Source organism: Zootoca vivipara, chromosome 11 (genome assembly GCF_963506605.1).
Source record: "Zootoca vivipara chromosome 11, rZooViv1.1, whole genome shotgun sequence".
Taxonomy (NCBI): domain Eukaryota; kingdom Metazoa; phylum Chordata; class Lepidosauria; order Squamata; family Lacertidae; genus Zootoca; species Zootoca vivipara.
The window spans coordinates 21,251,278-21,277,064 of record NC_083286.1 but is presented as its reverse complement, the minus strand read 5'-3'; the positions used below and the strand labels follow the sequence as shown (position 1 = coordinate 21,277,064).

Here is a 25,787-nt window from a genome sequence, read left to right as displayed (position 1 = left end):
TTTTGTGTTGGAGAAAGACGCGCCAAAAGCCATTCGGAGGTTCTGAACCCGACTGAACACATAGCTCCGTGTATATAGCAATGACTTCAGCACTGTAAATACGCAGCACCAATAAAAGAATAAAATGCAGAGCTGTGTAGAGTCGTTACTCTGAAGTAGCCCGCTCCGGCCACTGTGACAGCAACCTCCGAATCTTTTTTTGGGCTACTTTGGAGTTGCCGGGATGAGTGCGTCAGAGGCGGAGAAATGGCGGCAGATCGCGGAGAAAGCCCAACAGGACCTGCAGCAACTGGCACTGCAGGCACAGGGGGAATTAAAGGCAGCTAAAGAAGAAACCAAGAAGGTCCAGGAGGACCGGCTACAACTTGCGGAACAGGTGAGAGCGCTTCAGGAAAAAGAGCAGCAATTAAGGGCGGTGGCGGTAGAGCTCCAAAACAAGCTGGATGCCGAGAAAAACAAGGCGGGAGGGGCCCCCCAACTCCAAGTGCTGCCAGGAAGGAGAGCGGGGACCCTAGTAAGCAAGTTCAATGGAGACCCGAGGGAATATCATGGCTTTGAGACTGAGATCGTGTATGCTCTTGAGCTGCACCATGATGAGTTCCCTGATGATGAGCACAGGGTAGCGTTTATTGTGGAACACCTTACAGGGGCAGCCAGGGAGTGGCTAAGACCGTTAATAGCGACAAAAAATCCTTGCATGAAGAATGTCAAACTATTTCTAGAGGCTTTGAAAACTATGTATGCGTCCGATAGTCATATGGACCAGACCAAGGAGGAACTGCATAATTTAAGGCAAAGAACAATGACAGTTCGCGAATATTGGGCGAGATTCACCATGCTAGTGCACAGACTGGGGTGGGAACTGCACTCGCCTCCGATGGAAGCGGCGTTCTACCTGGGGTTGAATGAGGATGTGAAAGATGAGCTCTCGAGAGGTCCAAAGCCCAGTAATATGGATCAGCTGAGCAAAGCGGCTCTGGCGGTGGGGGTGAGACAGGAATCCCGGTGGAACGACAAGCAAGCAACGCGCGCAAAGCGGGCTTGGTTCCCACGATCGCAGGAGAAGCCACTCCCCCAACAACCCTTCCAAGCCACGCCTGGGACCAGCCAGGACCAGGAACCCATGCAAATTGATAGCGCGCGCGCGCGGGCTTTTCAAACCCCAGCGGCGACAAGACGCAAGGAGGGAAGGGGCGGGAATTGCTTTCTCTGCAACTCCCCCCAGCATCTCGTCAGAGACTGCCCACATCGCAGAGAGTGGCAAGGAAAGGCGGGAACGGTTGTGCCCTCCCCCACTGACGCAGCACCACAGCAGGGAAACGGGAAAGCCTGGTTGCAGGAGACAAGGGGCAGCAGCCAGGCGCAGTCAGCAGACAACAGCCCCAGCCCGCCCACCCGCACAGCGAGGAGCAGAGCCAGCCCACCCCTCCCAGAGCAAGAGTGGTTCTAGAAGTGACGCTAACGCTCCCAAATGGCTATCCCCTGACAGTCCTCGCCTTAATTGACAGTGGTGCATCTGCCAACTTCTTCTCGAGAAACTTTGCAGAAGAGCACCAAATACAGCTTCTGCAGCTGGACTTTCCCTTGCACGTAGCCACCATTGACGGCCGGGAGCTGCTGGGAGGGGCCGTCACTCATCAACCCCCCCCCCCATGAGAATGACGGTGGGAAGGCACTCTGAGACACTGGCATTCAACGTCACCACCATCTCAGACCCCCCCATCGTCTTGGGCATGAGCTGGCTGGCGCGCCACGACCCCTCCATCAGTTGGCACCAGAGATGCATCACGTTTGGGTCGGACTTTTGTCTGGAACATTGCATGCAGCACCAACCAGGGGAGGGGCCTCCAATAGCCACGGTGGCCACCATGCACGTCAAAGGGGGTGAGGCGATACCCAAGCCGTACTGGGACCTGCAGGAGGTCTTCAGCGAAGCGGAGTCCGACCACCTACCCCCACACAGGCCTTTCGACTGCCAGATCAACCTGGTGCCAGGGGCAACTATACCCCCAGCCAAGCTGTACGCCATGTCAGATCAGGAACTGGAGGATCTGCGCGCTTTTATCGACAAGAACCTCAAGCGGGGGTTCATCAGAGAAAGCAAGGCAGCAGGGGGCAGCCCGGTCTTCTGGGTGGACAAGAAAGACACGCAACAGCGCCGTCTTGTGGTGGATTTCAGACGACTGAATTCAGTGACAGAGCCAGTGGCTTTCCCCATGCCCAGAGTGGATGATCTCCTGACAGCGGCACGCAGGGGCAAGATTTTCACCAAGCTAGACCTAAGGGGGGCGTACAACTTGATCAGGATCCGGGAAGGCGATGAATGGAAAACCATGATGTTCACGCCTCTGGGCTCTTTTGAATATCTGGTGATGCCCTTCGGGTTGCAAGGGGGCTCAGCATGCTTCCAGGCCTTCATGCACCACGTCCTGGGGTCCCTCCTCTTCAAGAACTGCTTGGTCTTCCTAGATGACATCCTTATCTATTCCAATGACCCAGTGCAGCATGTGAAGGATGTCAGGGAGGTGTTGCAGCGCCTGAAGGAGAACCACCTGTATGTGAAGCTGGAGAAGTGCAAGTTTCACACCAAAGAGGTGGACTTCCTAGGCTACAAGCTGTCAGACAAGGGGCTGGCGATGGACAAGGACAAGGTGCAGGCCATCCTGGACTGGCACAGCCCCAGGACGCGCAAAGATGCCCAACGCCTACTAGGCTTCGCTAACTTCTACAGGAAGTTCATCAAGAACTTCTCTCGTGTCACGGCTCCTATCACCGACTGCCTGAGAGGCAAGCAGAAGTTCCGGTGGACACCGGAGGCGCAAGCAGCGTTCGAAAGCCTCAAAAGGGTGTTCGCTTCAGACCAGCACCTGTTCCACGTGGTGCAGGATGCGCCCCTACGCCTGGAGACAGATGCTTCAGACAAGGCTTTGGGAGCGATTCTGTTGCAACTGGACGCCAACAGAGAGTGGAGACCCTGTGCCTTCTTCTCCAGGAAGCTGACCCAGCCAGAACGCAACTACACAGTGTTTGATAGGGAACTTCTCGCGATCCACGCTGCGTTCCAGCACTGGCGACACTTCCTGGTGGGCGCCAAGCACCCCATCCAGGTGTGCACAGACCACAAGAACCTGGAGTTCTGGAGAACTGCCAGGGTGCTCAACCAGCGGCAGATACGGTGGGCAGAGTTCTTCTCGAACTTCAACTTCTCCATCCACTACATCCCGGGGGAGCAGAATGTCAGGGCGGATGCCCTATCCCGCAAGCCAGAGTACATGGAGGAGGAGTTGCCACCAGCACCCAGGCACATTTTCCCCCCATCAGCATGGTCCTGCGGAGCAGCAGTGGTGAGCGAGGCAGAACTCACAGCACTGACAGCAGCTGATGAATTTGCCACCCGCATCTTCAGAGAACTGAGAGGGGGGAGGGAGCAGGCAAAAGACTTCACAGACCGCAGGGGGCTGCTTTTCTACAAGGGTGCACTGTACCTGCCCACCACCCAGCTTAGACGTAAGGTCCTCAAGCAGATGCACGACAACCCAACGGCGGGTCATTTTGGAAGGGACAAAACCGCTCACCTAGTCATGAGACACTTCTGGTGGCCAGGGGTGCGGGAAGATGTCAGAGACTATGTACGGGGCTGTGACACCTGCCAGCGAGCAAAGGTGGTCAGAGCAGCACCAGCAGGGTTGCTGGAGCCATTAGCCACCCCGCACAGGCCGTGGGAAGTAGTGTCAATGGACTTCATCACAGACCTGCCATCGTCCAGGGGCAAGACCGCAGTGTTGGTGGTGGTGGACCTTATGTCCAAAATGTGCCATTTTATACCGTGTGCCAGGGCGGTCTCTGCAGAAGAGACAGCCAAACTGTTTGTTGACCACGTATTCAGATTGCATGGATTACCTTTAAGGGTTATTTCGGATAGAGGCCGCCAATTTGTTTCCAGGTTCTGGAGGCGGCTCATGAACCTCCTGCAGGTGGAGGTTAGCTTGTCGACGGCTCGGCACCCGCAGACCAATGGACAGGCAGAGAGGGTCAACGCCATTCTGCAGCAGTACCTGAGATGCTACGTCAGCCAGAGGCAAACGGACTGGGTGGATCGCCTGCCACTGGCAGAATTTGCCTACAACAATGCGGTGCACGTCTCCACAGGGGTGTCGCCCTTTAAGGCCAACTACGGGCGCGACCTCAGATCTTTCCCGGAGAGGGAGGGGGAGGAGGAGGAGGAGGGCCCGCAGGCAGAGGATTGGGCAGAGGAGCTGGAGACGGTGCACCAGCAGCTCAGAGAACACTTGGAGAGGGCCAAGGAAGCGTACAAAAAGGGGGCAGATCGCCACAGGCGACCGGGGGAGGTCATCAGGGTGGGGGACAAGGTTTGGTTGTCCTCGGAGGGCCTTCCCACCAGAGGGAGGTGCAAGAAGCTGGCACCCAGAAGGTTGGGCCCTTTCACGGTCACGCAGCAGGTAAACCCGGTGGCATACAGGCTGGCACTGCCAGAGGACATGAGGGTGCATCCAGTGTTTCATAGATCGCTGCTGTCGCCGTACAGGGAAAGCAGCAGGCTCCGAGGCAGCGAACAAACCCCCGAGGGAGGGGGGGAGAGGGAAGGCAGGGAGCAACTCAATGAGGCCACGGCCATCCTTGATTCACGGAGAGGGGTGGGGGGCCTGGAGTACCTCATGGCATGGGAGGATGCTCCACCGTCACAGAATGAATGGGTCCCAGCCACTCAGATACAGGAGGAATTCCTGGTAGAAGAATTTCACGCCCTCTTTCCCCACAGACCCAAGCCCTGGCACATGGAAAGGGAGGGGGAGGGGGAGGAAGCACGGGAGAGCAGTTCACCATGGCGCTGGGAAGCGGAGTTTGAGGAACCAGAGGACGAGGTATGGGCGTCACCGAGATCCACCCAGTCAGAGGAAGAAGCAGATTGGCAGAACATTTTTACCCCCACCAGCTCTGACGCCACGGACTTTTTAGGATTCCCGTCCTCCCAGGCGGAAGGGGGGGGCTCGCAGGACTGGGGGGAGGTGTTCACACCAACGGGCTCGGAAAGTACTGAGTTCTTAGGCTTCCAGTCGTCACCGACACCTGGGGGGGGGACCTGGGGAGGGGAGAAGGAGAGCTTGGGAGGGGGGTGGATGTGAGGGACAGGGGATATCGCGAAGTCCCTCCGCTCCTGAGTTCAAGCCCATCTCCGAGCACAGGGGAAAGCAGAGAGAGTTCCGATTCCAGTGGGGAAGCAGGAAGTCGTGTCCGAGGCTCAGGCAAGGTAGAGGAGCCAGGGTACCAGGTGGGACAGGAAGGGGCAAATAAGGGGGGGAGACCCATCCCCCCAACTCCGGAATTACGCAGAAAGAGGAGGGGAAAGAGGATGGGTCTGCCAAAGCTTTTGTGTTGGAGAAAGACGCGCCAAAAGCCATTCGGAGGTTCTGAACCCGACTGAACACATAGCTCCGTGTATATAGCAATGACTTCAGCACTGTAAATACGCAGCACCAATAAAAGAATAAAATGCAGAGCTGTGTAGAGTCGTTACTCTGAAGTAGCCCGCTCCGGCCACTGTGACAAGTTGCAACTGATCAGTTCAAAATCATAGGAAATGGAAGAATCTCATGTAGAAGTTAACTCTTGGTGGTAATGCAAACTGCTTCGGGGTGCTTTGTTTTGGGCCAAAAAGCCACGTAGAAATGCTCTGATAAATAGAAATAAATGAAACCGACAAACAAACTTGGGAACTGGATTTGGCCCCTCACTCGGCTATTGTCAATAGAAGCAGCAGTGATGGTAAATAGCAGCGAGGATTCTTCAGCATCTTCTGCTGCTAGCAGTTGGTTGCCTTCTGTAGAAACAGCAGTGCTTGAAAATGGCAAGTGGTTTCTTCTTGCCCGCCACCCACTCTTGGCAATTAATGAACTTCTGTAGTGGTGATTTTTTAAATGAGGCTTAGGACCCAACTACACAGTACACTTAATCCATAGTGTTCAGCTACATCTCTTGTTTGTTTGTTCTTCAGTTAACTGCAGACCAGGGGGAGGCAATTGTTGTCAGAGTCACAGCACAAGAAAGGGAGACTCCACAGCTCTGACCCCACTCCAAAATAACCCCCCAACATGGCTATGAGGCTTAGGGAGACATTTCTGTTGGCACCAGTACAGACTGCTTTTCTTGTAAGAACCACATATAATCTGTGGCTGTAATTACTTATAGAAAAACAAGAGATGGAGCTATGTGCTCCACGTTAAAAGCATAACATGTAGTTTTGCCATTAAAACACTTCTCTTAATTGGGGCTGAGGAGACTTAAGATACAGTGACAATCCTTTGGAGGCAATGGCTTGGCTTCTTATTTTTCACAAAATTGTTTTTCTTCATATAAAACAAAACCCAGGAGTCAATGAAGACACTAAGACAGGAGAACCTTACTGTATTTGGGATTACTGTAAGAATGGTATTTGGGGATGTATTGTCCTGTAGTAGGGATGGGAATGAGCATGCAAGCCCCACCATCTCCCAGTTGCTGCCCGCATTGCCCCCCATAAGTTGGAGGAATAGCTGCTGAAACAGAGACAATTTTTTCTATTCTAGTCTCCTTGAGCAATTTAGAACCCAGTCTTCCAAGGTTCTGAATCTAAATTACACAGGAGGTCTACAGAACAGGTGCCTCATGGCAAGACGTTCATCTCCAACTTGTGCAAGACTGTCAGCATGGCCATGGAGGTGGCATGAAGATCATCCTTTCTTCCTTCCTTCCTTCCTTCCTTCCTTCCTTCCTTCCTTCCTTCCTTCCTTCCTTCCTTCCCCTGGATTCTAATCAGGAGCAGGAAGGGCTGGTTAGAATGGAGTTATTGTTATATGTATCTATGTTCCACTATGTGTTCCACTATCGCTACTAATTCTGAAGCACGTTTAACTGAAACACTAGGTTTTTGGTTTTTTTACACAGCTGAGATTACAAGAATTCAGATCTCCATGCTGTCCAGGCCGATATTTTGTTCATGAATTCTGCCTCTGACATGCGCTTATATGGAGGGAGCAAACACATACAAACTATTTTGGTTTATCTTCTGCTTCTTGGCTTGCTCATACGAAATCATATCTTAAAGGAATTCCTTGCATTTTGTGGATTTGGTGCAGCCTGAATCTTTGAGTTTAGAGGCTAAACAAACACAACAGACTGCAACACACATTAGCTGCATCTAACCCTGTACCTCAGAGGAAGGCTTCGGTGCTATAAATAGCATTGGGATAGGCACCACAGCTGAGTGCTGCTTTCCACTCCATGCCGTCAGTATGGTTAGTAAGAGGGACAGTTTTTATGTAGGATTCATTTTTGTGCACTAGCATCTGTTGTGTTTGTTTGTTTCTTCCTTTCTGTCGGTGTAATTTTGCAAGGTTCTGTTTATAATCTCCCCTTCCATATACAACAGGATGTAAATCTTACGCTATTGCAATTACTGAAACAAGGCGCAAACCAGCAAAATTTAAGAATATTATCTCTACTGATTTTATTCCAAGAAGGGGATAGGTATAGCAGCAAAAACAATGAAGTATTGTAATAGTGGAGCATTCTGAGCTTCCATGTTCAGAACGTTTTTGGGACTTAGCTAGATGGGTAAAGAAAAAGTGTTTTATATGCATCGTATATGCATTATAACACTATGACACCAGTTCTGTTTTTGCCAATGCGATTTCTCAGATGAAGGTTAAAACGTTTTTAACTGAAACACTTCTTTGATGTGTCTAGATACAGCCTTGCTCTGAATGATAATAGCTTAATAGCCTTGGTTTCCCCAGGTGCTGTTGGGACTACAGCTTCCATCATTCCTGACCCTTGGATAAACTGTAGCCCAACATCATCTGGGAACCAGAGGTTGAAGAATTCAGCCTTAAAGATGAAGTATAGGGGGCACAGACCCTCCGAGTGTCCCTATTTTCCAGGGACACACAGAGGCCATCCAGGTTTCTGATTTGATCCCAGAATGTCCCATTTTCCTTAGGAGATCCCTCTTTTCATCAGAGAAATGTTGGCTGGTATGGTAAAGGTACCCCTGGCCATTAGGTCCAGTTGCGGACGACTCTGGGGTTATAGTGCTCATCTCGCTCTATAGGTCGAGGGAGCTGGCGTTTGTCCACAAACAGCTTCCAGGTCATGTGGCCAGCATGACTAAGCTGCTTCTGGTGAGCCAGAGTGGGACATTCCTATTTTCATTAGAGAAATGTTGGAGGGTATGGAGTTATGCGACCCCCCCAGCGAAGGAGATAAGTAACTATACAACCTTGAGATGACATCTCAAGGCATGTCCAAACATCTGAAGGCAGCCCTGTATAGGGAAGGGTTTGTTTTGTTTTGTTTTAAGATTTATGTTTTATGTTGGAAGCAGCCAGGAGTGGCTGGGGCAACCCAGTCAGATGGGTGGGGTATAAATAATAAAATTATTATTATCATTATTATGGAATAGGATGTCACCTGTTTACCTAGACATTTGATGGCTGATATATAATAGAGAGAGCATGAAGTCACTTTTAAATGCTTTTAGATGTTGCAAAATGCTTTTAAATGGATTTTTAATGTTTTAAATTTGTTTTTACTTTATTTTAAACTGTACTGTTTTAACATTTTGATGTTTGCCACCCCTGGGGTAATCTGGGTGGAAGGGCGGGATACAAATTTAATAAATAAATGAACAAAGGCATTCTGGGTGGGGGAAATCCTATTTCTATCTCTCTGCTACCTACCTATCGATTCTTTGAAGGAAACCAAGTGTGCTGACACAATTCTTTCTAAAAGAATTCCCAGGAAATTTTGATGCAGTCAGCATTAATAACTGTGTCAATGACAAATCTGTGGATTTTAAAAAGAAGCATATTATTCACAATGGCAGCATTTTTTTATCATAGGCCTTAATGACATGGCCTCTAGCATCTATCCATTGCTAAAACCTTTTTTTAAAAAAATTAAAAAAGACGAAGTCCAATGGAAAGAGGTCCAGCATATGCCATTCTGGAATGACTCATGGTGCAAAAGTACCATTTTTTATATGCTGCTTAATGCAAAGTCTTGTATAGAAGAAAGTGGCAATAATTTTCACAACTGATTTTCATCTTGATGAGCTTCCTAGTCCTTTTTTTAATCCATCTGCTCTCTTTCTTATAGCATTGGTTGTTAGAGTGACAAAACATTAAAATCTGCAATTCAGGCTGAAACAACATTCTTCCGTTGTGTCCTAATACCAGCAGAACCCTTGTCAAAAGAAATGGCATGACTTTTATTTTTGCACAAAACCAGACAACATCTCCATGATTTATGTATCTGAACTGCTTTGTTAGGAGACTAAAGCCTAACTCATACGAGGCAACTGTTCTAATAGTAGCATGAATCATTTCCCTAAATTGTTGCTTTTTGAAGCACGTCCAACAGCAGTGAAAAAATAAGACATTCCCTTTTCGGCATAGCCTATCACCTGTCCATATAGTACATGCTGAATCTTAACTGGTGTTAAGTATCAAATGCTTGCAAATCTGAATATACAGTGGTACCTCAGTTTACAAACACAATTGGTTCCGGAAGTCTGTACTTAAACTGAAGCGTACTTAACCTGGAGCGAACTTTCCCATTGAAAGTAATGGAAAGTGGATTAATCCGTTCCAGATGGGTCCGTGGAGTACTTAAACTGAAAATACTCAAACCGAGGCGTACTTAAACTGAGGTATGACTGTATTTTCCTTTAAAGTTTCACATAGATTGACTGAAAGGTTTCCATGATAAACTATGTTTATCATGTTTATCAACTTGCTTCCCCCCAGAGTCACAGGCCAGGAGTCAGTTTGCCTGCTGAACAGCAGCCTGAAGGGGGGAGGAAAGGTGGAGAGACTCCACCTACAGCTGATCAGCCTTCAAGGACTCAGAGGCGAAGATGCTGATGAGAACCAGCTGGCTCCAGCCTTCTTAAGCAGCTCTTCCAGCAGCAGTCAGATGTGGAAACAGTGCTTGTAGTTTCCGGCTGTACCTTGCTGCTTCCTGTTTGTCTTGACCCCTGACCTCATGATCATCGGATTCCCTGATGCCTGGGCCATCTGATCACATGGATTGGACTTGACTTGGGACACTGAGTCTGCCTCCAGGCAAGCACACCTCAGAGGCTCTTCTCGTTGGCAGGCCTCCCACTCCACTGAGCTTTGCACATGGTTAGCATCAGACAAGGACACCCACCCTCCATGGAATCGCTATGAGGAGCTCAAAAAAAACTGCTGCTATTTTTTTATTACCTACAGTTTATTGTTATGCCTGAATCTGGGCAAACCATGGTTAATCTTAACTATTGTTCCTTGAAGAAGAAAAAAGCAGCTTTTTAACCAAAGGCCTGAAGTTGGCTTGCTTCAGTGACAACTAACCAGATTTGGGCATAACCACCTGCTGTTAATAGAAACAGAAGCAGAAGCTCCTCGTGGCCACACCAGAAGAGGTGAGGGTAGGGGAAGCACACACCTGTGTGAGGCTTGCTACTGCTCATTCCTGTAATGATGTGCTACATTTTATTGTCATGTCCGTGCACTGTCATTGTTAGGGTGCCATGGTCTGGCTGGATGCAGAGGGGTGGGTGGGAGGCAGCAGCTGGAGAACCCCCCGATAGGGAACCCCCAGGGGAAGAAGGCTCAGAGCCAGGGTGGTAGGATGACAGTGAGTGTTCAGAGGGAGAAGGAGCAGACTGGGGGGGGGGAGGAGGAGGTGTCAGAAACAGAAGAGGTGACAGGGTTTAGTGAGCAGGAAGAGAATGGGGCAGAGAGCAGTCCAGATTCAGAGATGGAGTGGGGGCAGGAGACAGAGATAAGAAAAGCTGCTGAAGAAACAAGGGAATCTCCCCCTTTGCTTTGAACAGCTCCCTCCCCTCTGGCCTTTCAGAACATGCAGAGAAATGAAGAGGGCAGAACAAAGAGAGGCAAGAGGTCAGAGCCTTAGGCTCCTATGGAACTGGGGGAAGGCGGGGACCATCATTTCTCACAACTGCCTCACTGGGAAGATTGGCTGTGATCTCTGGGCTTGCATTGTTTGAGTTTCTTTGAATAAAGAGTTAACTTCACTGTCACCAGTGTTTTTTGTTGCTGACCTACTCCTGACACCTGAAACAGGGACTGGCTGGACACTAAGGAGTGGTGGCTGGATAGTGATGAGTGAGCAACGGAGGAAGAGGGGTTGGAGATTGACTTGGAAGCAGAGGCGGAGCTAGCTGCTCTGGCACCTGGAGCGGTGCACATGCTGTGCACCCAGGGGTGGGGCTAACTACCCACAGGGGCGTGGCGAGCGTCCCAGGGGGCATGATGGCGATGTCACTCACCCTCAGGGATAACACCTGGGGTGGGCCGCACCTGCCACACACCCCTTCCTCTGCCAGTGCTTGGAAGGAGAGATCAGTGATCTGGGGGAGCCTGTCACAGCCAGAAGACAAGAGGCAGAGGCAGGAGAAGCTTCAGGACTGGAGAGTGAAGAACAGGTGCAGGAGGGGGAAGAGATAGGTCAAGGGCTCCCACATTACCTCTTCCTGTTGCACTGCCTCCCAGGACCAGCTGAGAATTGAAGAGCAAGGAGCAGAAGCAGGTTATGCGCTGATGCAGTCTTCACCTGCTTGCGTATAGCTTGGGTGGGGAAGATAAATCAGCTGAGGTCAGGATGGGATGGGCTCTCTGTTGCCTCAGCTGCCTCATCAGGCGTACACCTAGGAGTAGCTGAGATAGACATGCCTTTTCCCTACTTGCAAGGGTACTTTTGACAATAAAGAGTTAATTCCTTGCTCTGGGCATTCCTTGCCTGACAGCACCATGACAGTCCTAGAGAGCTACAGTACTTGAAATGCCAGAGCAAATTGCCACCCAGCCTTCACCAGCCAAGTCCAAGTTTAGCAGAATTCCCTAGCTCTACATAAAGCACCTTAATTAAATCTGATGTACCTGTGGCATTGGTACTTAAGAGCCTTTGCTTTTTGTAGCACTTGCTTAGACTATTAACCTGCATTCATACCAATTATTTTTTCCTCGTAAGGCTTTTATTTGTAAATATTCCAGCCATGGCAAACAAATGAGGTTAGCAGTCTGCCCTTTGATGATCACACTGAAGAATATGTGTGACTCGCTATTGAGAAAGGCAATATAAATGTCTAGCTGGTAGATTTGTGGTTTAAGTTCCCCAATGTGTTCTGTGTGGTTCACACTATTGCATTCCAGCTTGTGTGGATCCAATCAGAAATCAATCTGAATAATATATCAGGCACATCAGATAAACTAGTTCTCTTTAATGTATAGTAAACATCTATTTACTTCGTTAGACAACTCTTTGCCCTTTAGTTTAGAATCCATGAATGCAATTACTATAAAAACAGCAAATAACAAAATAACTAGAATGTTAAATGAAGATGCAAAACTACAGTAATTGAAAATGAACTATAGAGGGTGAGGGATTTGTTGCGGGCGGGGGGGGGGGGGTAGAGTCTTGGAACACCTTAAAGACTAATGAACTCATTGTGGCATAAGCTTTCATAGTCCAAAATACAATTTGTCAGGTACATGAATAGGGAAGTGCTCAACTAAGTAGGTAGGAATGCATATCTCGAGTACAGATAAAAAAAGAAAAAATGTTTTCATAAAGTGACACCGAAAGCTAAAGGATTCAAGAGAATCCTTTGTACATCACGATAAGCCACTGCTAATGGCATGCCATGACTTAATAGATCACATCCCTCTTACATACAAAATGGAGATCATGTTTTGTTCCAAACAAACCACAATCTGAAGCCAAGGTTGGTTCTTGGCTTAGCAATCATGGATTGGCGCAAAACATACTACAACCTCTAAGCTGGAAATAAAGATAAGGCAAAGATTGACATTTGTTGCTCCCACTGACTTGTGGGGAGAAGCAAAGCAGGAGCAATCTGTGCATTCATGGCAAACAATTATCCATGGCTTACCACAATGTGAAAACTCAGACAGTGTCAGCATTTCCTGAATTTAGCCATTATTTAATATGGTCTTTCTCTGAGTAGCCACCACTGAAAACAAGCTGGAAAATTAATGGGTAGGTTCAAAAAAACATCGTACTAATGCTCTCTAAAAACATGAAGACCCAAGAGCAAGAAATTGAGTATGTGGGTATGTTGGCATACATGGTTAAAGCCCTTTAGGTTAGAGTTCAAAATACATATATAAACTTCTGGATCCTACCTTAACTCACAAACCATAGAACAAGTTTCTGCCATTCTCTGTGTGTGTGGGTAGGTGTGTGCGCGTGCAAGGAAAGGGAATATGCTAGGCTAGAAAACTGCAAGCCAGCACATGAAAGAACTGAGGAAATGAAGTTGGACCGTAATATTTCCAAGGAGTGCAGTATATCATTCTTTTTTTAAAGCTGCTCAAACCTGACATGACTCGTGTGCTTTGCATTTTACTGCGGATTGGGAGTCAGTGAAGATATATTGCAGCTGGCAACTCTCCACGTTTGGGAGCTATGCAGATCTGATGCAAAGCAGCCCTACACAACACATCCAACATGTCATCTAGCCTGGTTCCTTGTCCAAGGTGATACAGTGATTTGGAAAATATTTTACAACATTTGTTAGATGGAATGGAAAGGATTCCCTCGTTTTATTGCTCAGACTAATTAGAGGGCCAATCTTTATTCAATAACATCCTCAGCAAATGCAGGAGTTCATTTGTTGAGGTGGAATTCACAGAGCCCGTTCACACAACATGGCAAGCCAAACTAAGGCTTCCTGAAACTCTACAAATGTGTGGGCACCCAAAGAGGAGCCTGGGAACACTTTGCTCCTCAGTCCTTTTTACTGCTGCACTGCACTGATCCTGCTGAAGTTTCATTCCCATTCCAATACAGTCAGTTAAATAGATATTATTATTATTATTATTATTATTATTATTATTAAAAAAGAAAATAATATAATGTACCGTATCTGAAGGAAGGAGTTCCAGTTTGGATCCAGTCAACTTCAGAACTATCACACTAAATCAAAAGATGGGCTTGAATCCTAATGCCTGAAAATGTTGTTCCACTAAAACAGAATGGCTTTCCTACTTCTCTTCTCCCCTGAAAACCCTAAGCAACACCTTCCAAAGAGGTGGTGATCTTGGAAGACACCAATGGATCCAGGGCTTTGAACTGGTTAAAATCAACTTGGGCTGGTTACCTCGTAATAATCAGTGGGAGTTTACCGGTACTTTTAATTAGGTATATAGCTGTCAGTCAAGCACATCTGCCATAGAAGAGCAGGTGACAAAGAACTGTTACAGAAGGTGGGATTTGCAGCAAATTTATTTAAAAGTGTCAGAAGTGAGGCATTGAAACTGTAAGCATGCTTTCTCAATCCATAAGAGAAGTGTTTAGAATTGCAGCTTGCCTTCCAAGTACATATCTTTGAGGTTAAGATGACTGAAAATAAAGCAAATTACAGAATGCTGGGAAAAAATTATTGCAATCTCATATGCACTTACCCGGGAGTAAGCCCCACTGAACTCAACAGACCTTACTTCTTGGTAGATTCTGAGAGATTGTGCTTTTAGTAAACTTAATGAAAATTATTATTATTTACACCCCTGGGCAATTAATTGGCACATTAATAGGAATGTGCCAATTTGCACATTCCTATTAATGACAATTGCAATATGTATCTGGCTGGCCCTTAATCTCTAGGATATACTGTACTCAATCTCATTATCAAATGTTGCCTCCCTTTGTCAGTCCAACTGAAGGCTCAAAACAAAACGGAAGCAGAGCCGAGTGGTATTTCAGTAGATTCCCTGCAGGACTGGCTCAATTGTTCTTTTTTAATTGTGGACCAGTCCTAAGCAGTGCCAAAGAACTATTGGCATATTGAGTAATGAGGTTGCTCCGAGTGCTCTGTTGCCTGCTCAATAATGATCATATTACACTTTAGCATATTTCGAAAACCAGGAGGCTTAAAGAACAGTTTGCTTCTATCTGAAATAATAAATAGAAATCCCCTTGGTAAATAACATGGAGCGTTCTCTGTTTTCCCTTCCTGCTGCTTATACCTATTCTGATTTATTGTATTACTATTGTAACATATACATTATCCTCTCGCAGTTATTTTCTTTAAAGTTACCAAGTCAGCACGCCACAGCTTCATTTTATGATTACAGTACTGTATGTTATTTATATACTTCAGGTGCAAGTGTCATCATGCAATGCAGATTTGACACTAAAAATGTTGGTGCAAATGAAGTGAATTGCATCACTATTTGCAGGTTGAACTAAAATAAGATCCCTGCATTTTTCATTTAAGTTTATAAGCAAAACCCAGTAATGGGCGGCATGGGTGGTGCAGCAGTGCTCAGCTAACCTCCAGTTGGTTGTGTCACTGGGAGGTATAAAGGGAGAGCAAAGGGATGGCAAAGTGAGTGTCATGGAGCAGTCAGCCTGGCACTCCTGCCAATTTGTGTACCACACCAATCTCGCCATTGCCTTGCCCCCTCCCTCTCCCTTCTGGTAAATCGCAGTGATGCAACCAACCAGAGGTCGGGTAAATGCCACCACTCAACCACCCTACCTGCTCCTGGCAAAACATGTCCTGTTATCTTGTTTTAGTTTTTTTCTGGATCAACTGTGGAAATCAACTGTGTTAAGTATCTTTGCAGCCACAAAGTCTTGCAGGGTCCACTTTGGTTGTCCATGTTATATAATTTAAAAGTGCATGAATTATCAGCAAATGCCAAGGGTTTTTCTAAAACAAAGTTAATAGCAATTTCTGACCAGAAAAAGCAAAAATGCAGGCCAAAATCATAGACCCTTAACTCACCAGTATAGCCAATTCCTTCCTGTACTAAGACCCAGAACATCAGTTTTGGTTGAATCAGTCTTAGTTTTAACTCTAAATAAACACAACATAAAGACGCGAAAGCAACTTTTCATTGATTGAGCTGAATGGGACACCCCAACGCCTTATTTTATTTGTCGCAGAGATCCTGAACATCCAATTTACAACAAATTAGACCTAATGTTCCAGGTAATTTTAAGTGCGGGCAGGGTACAATCATATCCAAAAGGTTGTTGAATAGTTGTTTAGTACATTTTTATTTTTGCTGTATTTTAATATTTGCCATGTTTCTTGAATACTTTCTCTTTGCTCTTTAAACATTATATTAAATGTATGCAATTTTCCAAGTTGTAGCCAACTTCTAATTTGGCAATCTCTCTGAGAAGACTGGAGATAGTGAAGAAAATGCCCAACATATATAGCTCATTTAAAATACATTGTTAATCCCCCCCCCTTCCTGGCAGCACATTGCATACATCCAATTTACACTTCTTGCTATGTTTTAAAATGATAATGATTAGGAATACGAATCCAAGTCAAAGCAGCAAAATGTCCTCTCCCCACCCCAGTCCTCTCATACACCACACTGTGTATATATAGGATAATATCTATGAACACATGATATTGCATAGATAAAAATATTTAACAGTTTACATTTACAGAAAATATTACAAGATGCTTTAAAGAAGAAGAAAATGTGGGCAGCAAATGAGAGGTGCTGGTATGAATCTGCATTTGCCTGTGCTTACCAAACTAGGGTGCAATTTACATCCCCTAGAAGCCAATTATAAAATCCCATGAATTTAACATTTAAATTGGATGTTAAAGTTACATGGATCTGCATTTCACCCTATTATTTAAAAATCAACACTTTTTTGTACCAAAACAACAACAACAACCTCAAGCAAAAGATTGCCAGCTGTGAACAAAAGAGACAAAAGAGTGTTAAACAATAACTTCTTTGATTGCTGCAAATATGTAGAAGACTAGTATCTATAAACTTGTAGGAGGACAGTAACTATATTTAGCAGCTCTGAAATAAAGCCTTGATTATACCGTAGCTTCTAATGCCATTACAAAGAGAGCACACTCATAATAAATTAGGCAGGGCAATCAGACTTCCAGTCATTATTAAAACCACAAATGTCTGTGACTCACTTAAGAATTATTAATGGTGTTTCCAGCCACTAAGCACATGCTGTCAAATGATGGTGCAAATAATAGAAAGAAAAAAGTTCAATATTACAATGTCATGCATTTGGGAACAAGTAAGCATTTTTATTATGCCCGGGTGCTTCATTAGTTCAAAATAATAGAGGTCAAAAGGTCTCAGGGTATCAGATAATCATGATGACTAAGTGTGATGTAGCTCTAAATACAGTGGATGTAAATCCTGAGTGCATTTCGTGATGTATTTTTATTTGGGAAGAACTGATGTTTTCTTTGTATTAGCATTAGTGAGACCACATCTGGAATATAAGATATAGTTTTTGGGTTCTTCGTGTTCAGAAAGAATTCATTTTAGATGGAACAAAATGATTGGAAATGATTAATTTAAGGTGGAATGAAATAATAAAATTAATAGAATGTAAAAAAAATTGATTGAAAAATTAAGTTTGGTTTATTTAGAAAGAAAACGGTTGTGGGTGGTTTTATGGTGGTTTTGATGCCTCAACTGTAACTGAATGTTCTCCAATCTATTTCCATCTTTTTCCCCACACTATTTCCCCTCCTCTAGCTTTTCCAAACCACAAATATGCCTACTGTACATGTTTTCAGTTCAGCCTTCAGGCTGGGATTGTACAATGTGTAGTATAATAGGCCCTCTCATACTATATTTAACAGGTATTTAACTGTCTCATACAAGACAAATTGTTTCCTTGGTGTGGCATAAAACTGCATAGGGTCTCAGATTATTCTGATTTAAACAAAGATAAAGAATTTAGGATCTTCAGTTGTTCTAATATTCTTCTTAGGGCACCTACTCACCAAGAAGTGTCCTTAAGCACTTAATCACATGGTAACATACCCTAAACCTCAGAGGGCTTGTCCTGCATTTTGGCATTTGGAAAATTTTAAACTGAGGATCAAATTAAAGCATGTTCAAATGAATGGCTGAGGCAATAACACTGGGAAAATAGATTGTGGATTGCTCGAGAAGCATCCAGAAAATAGATGGGCGCAAACTGTGAATAGTCCAGAAAAATATGGAACTAACTAATTACTAAGGCTTAGAGTGTTTCAAAATAAAGTACTTGAGGGTGCTTCACACATTTAGATATAAATGTAAGGTATTACTATGACAAACGTAAGGTATTAATATGACAAACTATACATAAATACTATGTACATACATATGGCAAACTATACATACATACATACATACATACATATGACAAACTATACATAGATACTAGTAAGATACTATACATAGATACTAGTAAGAGAACCCGGAAGTAACCCGTTCTGGTACTTCTGGGTTTGGCACAGAGCGCAACCCGAAAACACACAACCTGCAGCATTCGCAACCCAAGGTATGACTGTATAAGAGAACAAGGAAGGTGTTTGTGGCAAGTTCCGGCTCCTCTTAAACAGGATTGATGATGATGATGATATGGTAGTACTGTAATAATTTATTGAATTTATATACCACCCTATACCCACCCTATATCAGGGCGGTTCACAGCATAACATCAGAATATAAAACCACAAAATACATAATCAAATAAAAACAACAACAACCCTATGACACCCCCCACCACATTTTAAAAGGGCGTAGGATATCAATCAGATCAACCAAAGGCCTGGTTAAAGACGGCCGTTTTTGTCTGGCGCCTAAAGGTATATAATGAAGGTGCCAGGCCTAATATTAGGTACCCCACCCATTTGACTGGGTTGCCCCAGCCACTCTGGGCGGCTTCAACAAATACAAAAGCATAAAACATTAAAAACATCCCTATCCGAAGGGCTGCCTTCACATGTCTTCTAAAACTTGCATACAGTTATTTATCTCCTTGCTGGAACGCAGCAACTTCGCTTTTGCCGCTCCCTGCACGTGGTTTCCCCCTCTATCCCCTCCCAATCGCTGCAGAAGCGCAGAAGCATGCAACATTAATTTGCAGCCGAGCTCCAGACTGGCTCTTCCTCCCTCCCTCCCTCCGCACGCTGTCAAGCAAGGGAGACAACCAAGCCCCGCCCCTTTCCCAGCTGTGCTCTCTCTCTCTCTCTCTCTCTCTCTCTCTCTCTCTCTCTCTCTCTCTCTCTCTCTCTCTCTCTCAGCAGGTGTGAAAAGCTAACGCCACGCTCTCCCGCGCAGGCGCGCCGTGCTCCTTTCTCCCCCCCCCCTCTGGTCTCCCAACAAGCCGGGATTCCCTCGACCGCGCGTGCGCTCGAAAGCAGTCGCTCTCGCACTCTCCCCCTCCCACCCCGAAACAAGATGGCGGCGGGGAGGCTGGCCGGGAAGTTGGAGTGAGGGGGGCGGTGACGGGCAGCAGGTTACCAGTGTGGCGAGGGCAAAGGCCGCAGGCGGGCCAGTACCGACACCGACCGAGGCGCGAGTGGAGTGGAGCCTTCTCGGGGATGAGAAGCCGGGGCGGCGGCAGGGGGACCAGCTCCCCTCTCGCCTGCTGCTGCTGCTGCCGCCGCCGCCGCCTGTGAGGAAGGGGAGCGTGTCCCCCCCCCCCACGGCCTTCCCCGCGCCCCGGATGTGTGGGCGGCCGCCTCCCAGCTTCGTGGTGGGGCCGAGTCCCCCGAGCGCCGGCCGCGACGGAGGCAGCGGCGGAGTCCCGGGAGGGGCGGCTGCGGCGCTGCTACTGGGTGCGGAGGGCGAAGAGGCGGCCAGGTGAGTTGAGGCGCGGCGGCGGCAGCAGCACACCTGAGAAGAGCCAGTACACCGGCTTCTTCTATGCCTTTCTTCCTCCTCCTCCTCCTTGCCTGAGCTCGAGGCAACTTTGCTAGTCAAAGCAGATCGGGGATCTGGGGTTTTTGAGGGTCGTTCCCCCTTCCAGAAGCTCCCACACACACACTCCACGGGGCAGCAGACACCATTGCCCCATTGTCTGGCTGACTTCTTGTGGCCCTACTTCTTCAAAACCCTGCCCTTTCCCCAGGACGGGGCTTTTCCTATTTCGAGCCAGAGCCCCATGTAGCTAAAACGAACTTCTGTGGCCCGTGGGTCTTCTCCCACTTGGAGGTGAGGGTGCCTCATGCCCTATAGGAAATGGGACACTGGTGCCTACAGGCATTCGGTGGGCTTGCCCGGTAGGATGCTCCCTATGTTCTCTTTATGTGGGTAGGGCTATCAATAGTGGCCGCTGTTGGGAAGAGCGCATCACAAAAAGGGTAGAAGTTGCATGGAGTTGTTTGCAAAGGGCACACGGTTCCCAAAGACCCCAAATTGATCTGCCTCTACATCCCGTTGGCAAAAGGAGTAGAAATTGGGGCGGTTGTGCTCTCACGAAGTTTGGAACCGAGTGGTTTGGATTGTGACAACTGCGGATTTGCTACAACCAGTTGTATTGGAACTCTCTGCAGTTTGTTCACTGAAGTTATCATCCTATTTTATTCCTCTGCCCATTAAGCCCATGCTTTGTTGTAGTGAAGTAGTGGTTCTCAGCTGAATTGGGGATGATACAAACATTCCAACCTCCACACAGGGGACTACTGATAAACCAAAATCAGCAAGGGGGTGAAGCAACTCCCCTCTGAGGAAAGGTTATAACTTTGGAACAACTTGGCTGTCTTTAAAAGAAGATTAGACAGATCAATGGAGGATGAGTGAATGTGAATGACTACTAGCTATAATAGCTATGGTGGGAGACAATATGCCGAATGCTTGGCACCTGAATTCAAGGTACAGTGGTACCTTGGTTTACGAACTTAATCCATTCCGCAAGTCAGTTCTTAAACCGAAACCGTTCTTATACCACACGCTTTCCCTAGTGAGGCCTCCCGTCGCCAGGGCCCTTCCACTGTTTGGATTACGTTCTTAGACCAAGGTAAAGTTCGCAAACCAGGACACTATTTCCGGTTTTGCAGAGTTCGTAAACCAAATCGTTCATAAACAGGACTGTTCTTAAACTGAGGTACCACTGTACTGCCCTGAGATCTTTGGATGAAGGGCAGTATCCAAATTTAATTAAGAAAAAAAAGATAGGGTGGGTGCTGTCAGACTCTGGTCCTGCTTGTAGGCTTTCCATAGGCATTTTGTTGGCCACTGAAAACAGTATGCTGGACCTTTGTTCTGAGTTCTTACATTCCAATGGGAACGGGGTAACACTTATAGAATATACTACACTCGCCATCATGTAGGCTACCCAAATTGCCTACAGCAGCCTCCACAGTGGTATTGTACATTCTCGGTGGCCCTTCAGGCAGGTGTGCAGTCTTCAAACAAATGAGTCAATCTACACATGATCAACATTTATTCAGTTTAAGTATTTGTCACTTTTTATGGTCAATCCTTTAAATCAGGCTTCCGCAAACTCGGCCCTCCATATGTTTTGAGACTACAATTCCCATCATCCCTGACCACTGGTCCTGCTAGCTAGGGATCATGGGAGTTGTAGGCCAAAAACATCTGGAGGGCCGAGTTTGAGGAAGCCTGCTTTAAATGGATCTTCTAGCAAGGGGAAATATTTTTGATATCATTTCACAAAGGGTAGTGCTTCAATAAGAACAATGAGTACTAGTTACCGGTAACCTTATGGAAGGTTTCCTCATTCCAGTGCCCCCTAGATGTTTTGAATTGCAACTCCCATCAGCTCACCCAAAATGAGCAGTAGCCAGGATTGATGGGAATTGTAGCCTAGAAGCTTCTGTGGAACCTCTGATTCCCATCTCTGTTAGCCAGTCGTTGTGTTGCTGTTAATTTTTTTTCTTTACTTAGATTTCAGACTGTATGGAGGCTGGAGCAATCTAACTTTTCTTCTTGGTGAGTGCATCTCAGTGGATTTACTTTTGCTTGCATTTTCTTTGGAATAATTATTCCCGTATATTGTTCCAGGAATGGTGTTCTTACTCCTATTAAGATACGTGGTTTTTGTAGTTTATTGGTGGGAATTCTGAGAAACACTCACGAGTCTATAATGTGACCTCTAGCGTTGCTAGCAATTGAAGAGTGTTGGTGACTTGTAACCAACTATGCCACTTGTAGGCAGATACTAACATGTTAGCTGAACATTGGACTTGAGTCTAAATTCAGTTTGGCTGTGGCAGTTTATTATGTTTGTTTCCTGTTTTGAAAATTGAACTTTTGGTCACCTGTAGGAAGTTGTTATGGGGATCAGTGATAGATTTTACAATAACTGCTCATTATGCTGCTATGCTGAACTCTTGTGAATAATCTGCATAATACCTTCTCAATATGGCTGTCCACTTCTTCATGGCAAGCATGTGTATCTAACTAATATCTAACCCAGATTGCTACACTGATCCTTGCAGTTCTAATAAGATTTTCTTACCACTCACAATTACTTTCAGGTCTTGTGTGAGAAGTTTTTGCACTAGCAGTGTAGAAGGCATCTGTTACAACTATGAAAGCTTTCCTGATTGGGAAGTTCCACATAGCAAGTTCTATTAAATACTACATTTGGGTATGTAGAAGTAACCTGTGTGGAGAAGGTAATCTGTAGATTGGCCTTTGTGGAGAAACATTTGCACGATATCCTATTCCTACTAATAGCGTATACAGTACGTAATTGCCACCCTTGGCCTATTTATCATTTTGTTTCAACTGAATTTTATCTCTGGATGTAAGCTTTATTTCAAAGAAACTTTACACACAAGTATATCCAATCACAGTTTTATTCAAAGATACCTGTGGATAGTGAGATATGTGCTGTTCTCTAATATTCTATCTCCCTATACATTTGTGGGAGAGAGATTCTTCCTCGCCATTTATATATGTTGTATACTGAAAAAGAATTTGGTGTGGGGTATTCAATAACTGTTAAAGACTAAAATATTAAAGAACTAAAATTACATGACTAACTTTTATTCAAATAGTGGGAAAGTATTATATTTGAGACAGATAATTTCTACATACTGTATGTTCCTGCGTATAAGACTACTTTTTAACCCAGGAAAATCTTCTCAAAAGTCGGGGGTCGTCTTATACGCCGGGTCATCTTATTAATACGGTGAGTATATCCCAAACTCTATATTTTAACTGGAAAAGTTGGGGGTCGGCTTATACGCCCAGTCTTATACGCCGGAATATACGGGTTAAAACTTCACTTTTTAACATTTTGTAAATGCCATGCTTTCAGTTTTACTAAGGAGTGCACTCAATCCTAGTGAGTCAGGAAACAAGTTTAGTGGAGATCACAAGGTCCCTTAGCATATTGTTACGTTTGGACTTCTGTTTCCTCCTGATATCCTTCTTCTCTTCCTCTTCATAAAGACTGCATTGCAGATAAGCTTATCCCAAGGGAGTAGTTTAATAACTGAACACACTATTTTAGGGTACAAATTAACTGATACAAAACTTCAAAGAGTGTACAGGTATTTTTAATTTCTATAAATTGAGAATTTCTGTGTTCCTAGAAACATTGAACTTGTGGAATGACTTACACTTGCACAATGAAACGTTCCCTCCTCTCTTATCCCTCTGCCTCCCATCTTCTTAAAGTGTTAGGGGACCCTGTGCCAGCAGATGTGTGTGTGTGTGGAAGAGAAATGAGAGGAAGTTCCATTGTGTGAGCATAAGTAATTCCACAAGCGCAGTGTCTTCATTGGCTATAACTTTATTGTTTAGCATTATGTACAAACCAGGATAATGGTGGAAGGAATAGAATTGTAGAGTTGGGAAGGGACCCTGGAGATCATCTAGTCCCCCCCTGCAATGCAGAAATAAGCAGCTGTCCCATATGGGGATCGAACCTGCAAGCTTGGGATTATCAGCACCGTATTCTAGCCAACTGAGCTAGCTGGGCAAAAGCAATGAAACAAAGACTTGGCTGTATCACATTTTATATTGACTTTGTTTTGTATAGAGATGTGTGGTTCCGCTTGCATTGGTAATGCCATTTCTTTTATCCACACTTCTTCCATTTGCTTTTAAAATTCTGTACTGTTTTTGTACTTTGGATTTGTAAAAGAGCCTTTGCAGAACTGGTCAGAAGTGCCTGGAAACCAAATTAAAGCATATTGCAGTTTCTGCACCACAGGATCGCTGAATGAAATCTTGCCCACCTTCTAAATTGTTTGCGAGGCTTCTGTTCCCTACTTTGTAAAACACACACTAGATATTCTTATCTGGCCCCTGTACCTCTTTGTGCTATTTTTTTTCTCCAGCTGTCCCAGCTTCTCTCCAACCAGCAGTGCTTGTTCTCCCTCTTCATCTCCCTTTGCCTGCCACCTTCCAATCTGAGGCAATGGAACATGCAGCATTAATTGACTCTCAGTGCTTCACTCTTCTTATTTAACAATCATTTTTTGATTCGCACTTGGGAATTCTTGAACCTTGCTTGTTTATAGACCTGTTAGCAATGATTTATGAAACCCAATCTGTGCATCCTTCCTTCTGTAACCCCTATTTTCCTGAGGTCTCAGTTTTCCTGACTTTTTCATAACTCTGTCATTTGAGAGTGGCATAGTCAAGTTTGAGCAATATCAAAAGCAACACGATGAAGTTTTTCATATTGCAGTTGTTTCTGGCCATCGTGTTGCTTTTGATATTGCTGAGTCACATTTATCAACACAGGGGTTTGTGTGTTTACTTATAGTCTAGTTTTAACCAGAATAAGGGAGTTATGGTATGGCTTTCATTTAGAGTTGTGTGTGCTCATTACAGTGGAACCTCGGTTTATGAACACCTCGGTTTATGAATTTTCGGTTTACGAACGCCACGGACCTATCTGGAACGGATTAATTCACTTTCCGTTACTTTCAATGGGAAAGTTCGCTTCAGTTTATGAACGCTTCAGTTTATGAACAGACTTCCGGAACCAATTACACCCATGCTTCGGGTTAAGTATGCTTTAGGTTGAGTACTCCGCGGACCCGTCTGGAACAGATTAATCCACTTTCCATTACTTTCAATGGGAAAGTTTGCTTCAGTTTATGAACGCTTCAGTTTATGAACAGACTTCCGGAACCAATTGTGTTCATAAACCGAGGTACCACTGTAATGGACTTCTGAGGATGAGCTGTAGAATACATTGTGTGAAACTTCTAATGTGGAAGAAGGGAAAGTCTGGTGCAAAGGAAAGGCTCTCAACCTTTGAAGGCGGAGAGGCCTGAGAGAAGATTTGAAGGAATTACTGAAGGGAAGCTTGGTGATAGGAAAATTATTTGCTTGCTCAAACAGTAGAAAGATTTGAGCATTGTATGAGAAATTGGCAAAAGTATGTATGTGGTTTGTTGTGATTTGTTTTTGTTTCTGTGTGTGATATGTGTGCTTACTGCTACATGTGACAAGATGGTAATTTAGTGACAAACTGAGTTAGATATGATTTTAGTATCCCTTTAAAATGCTGAAATAAGTAAAATGAAAAAAACATTTTATATGGCTTATTTGTTAATTCTGAATGTAGTGTTTAGTATAATAGAATATATACAGTTTATTTATCTAGCCTACTTAGAACCTAGTTTCTGTGTTAAAGTCAAAACCAAAAAAGTGTGTTTTGTTTACTTATATTGTAGTTGTACGTTTCTTAGCTTTAAAGGCATCTAATAGTGCAGTTCTAACAATGTCTACTCTGAAGTTCTATTTAATTCAACATGTCTACTCCCCTAGCTGGTTACCATCACCACATCTTCTGGTAGAAAATTCCAGTTTAAGTATACTGTGCGTGCAGTACTTCATTTGGGTTATCATGAATCTTCTAGTATTCAGTTTTAACCGATGTCTTTGGATTCTAGTAGTATGAATTTCTGTGTCCATTGAATTTACACTATGCATAATTTTTTTAAAAACCTTCATCTTGTGATCAATTTATTTCCAGGCCGCGCC

The 25,787-nt window shown here is 45.2% G+C and overlaps 1 protein-coding gene across 3 annotated transcripts in view; it reads left to right on the top strand.

Annotated features, from left to right (window-relative positions):
• Positions 1-25,787, top strand: part of APC (APC regulator of WNT signaling pathway) — a 114,440-nt gene that overhangs the window by 36,651 nt on the left and 52,002 nt on the right. Inside the window, exons 1-2 of one of the 3 annotated variants that reach the window (XM_035099971.2) lie at positions 19,243-19,673; positions 21,720-21,764. The exons of 1 other annotated variant lie outside the window; for it this stretch is intronic. The gene's annotated coding sequence lies outside the window, so the exon portion shown is untranslated. Of the gene's footprint in view, positions 1-19,242; positions 19,674-21,719; positions 21,765-25,787 lie in introns of those variants that run through there. One more of the 3 variants, XM_060280154.1, reaches the window with a different exon arrangement.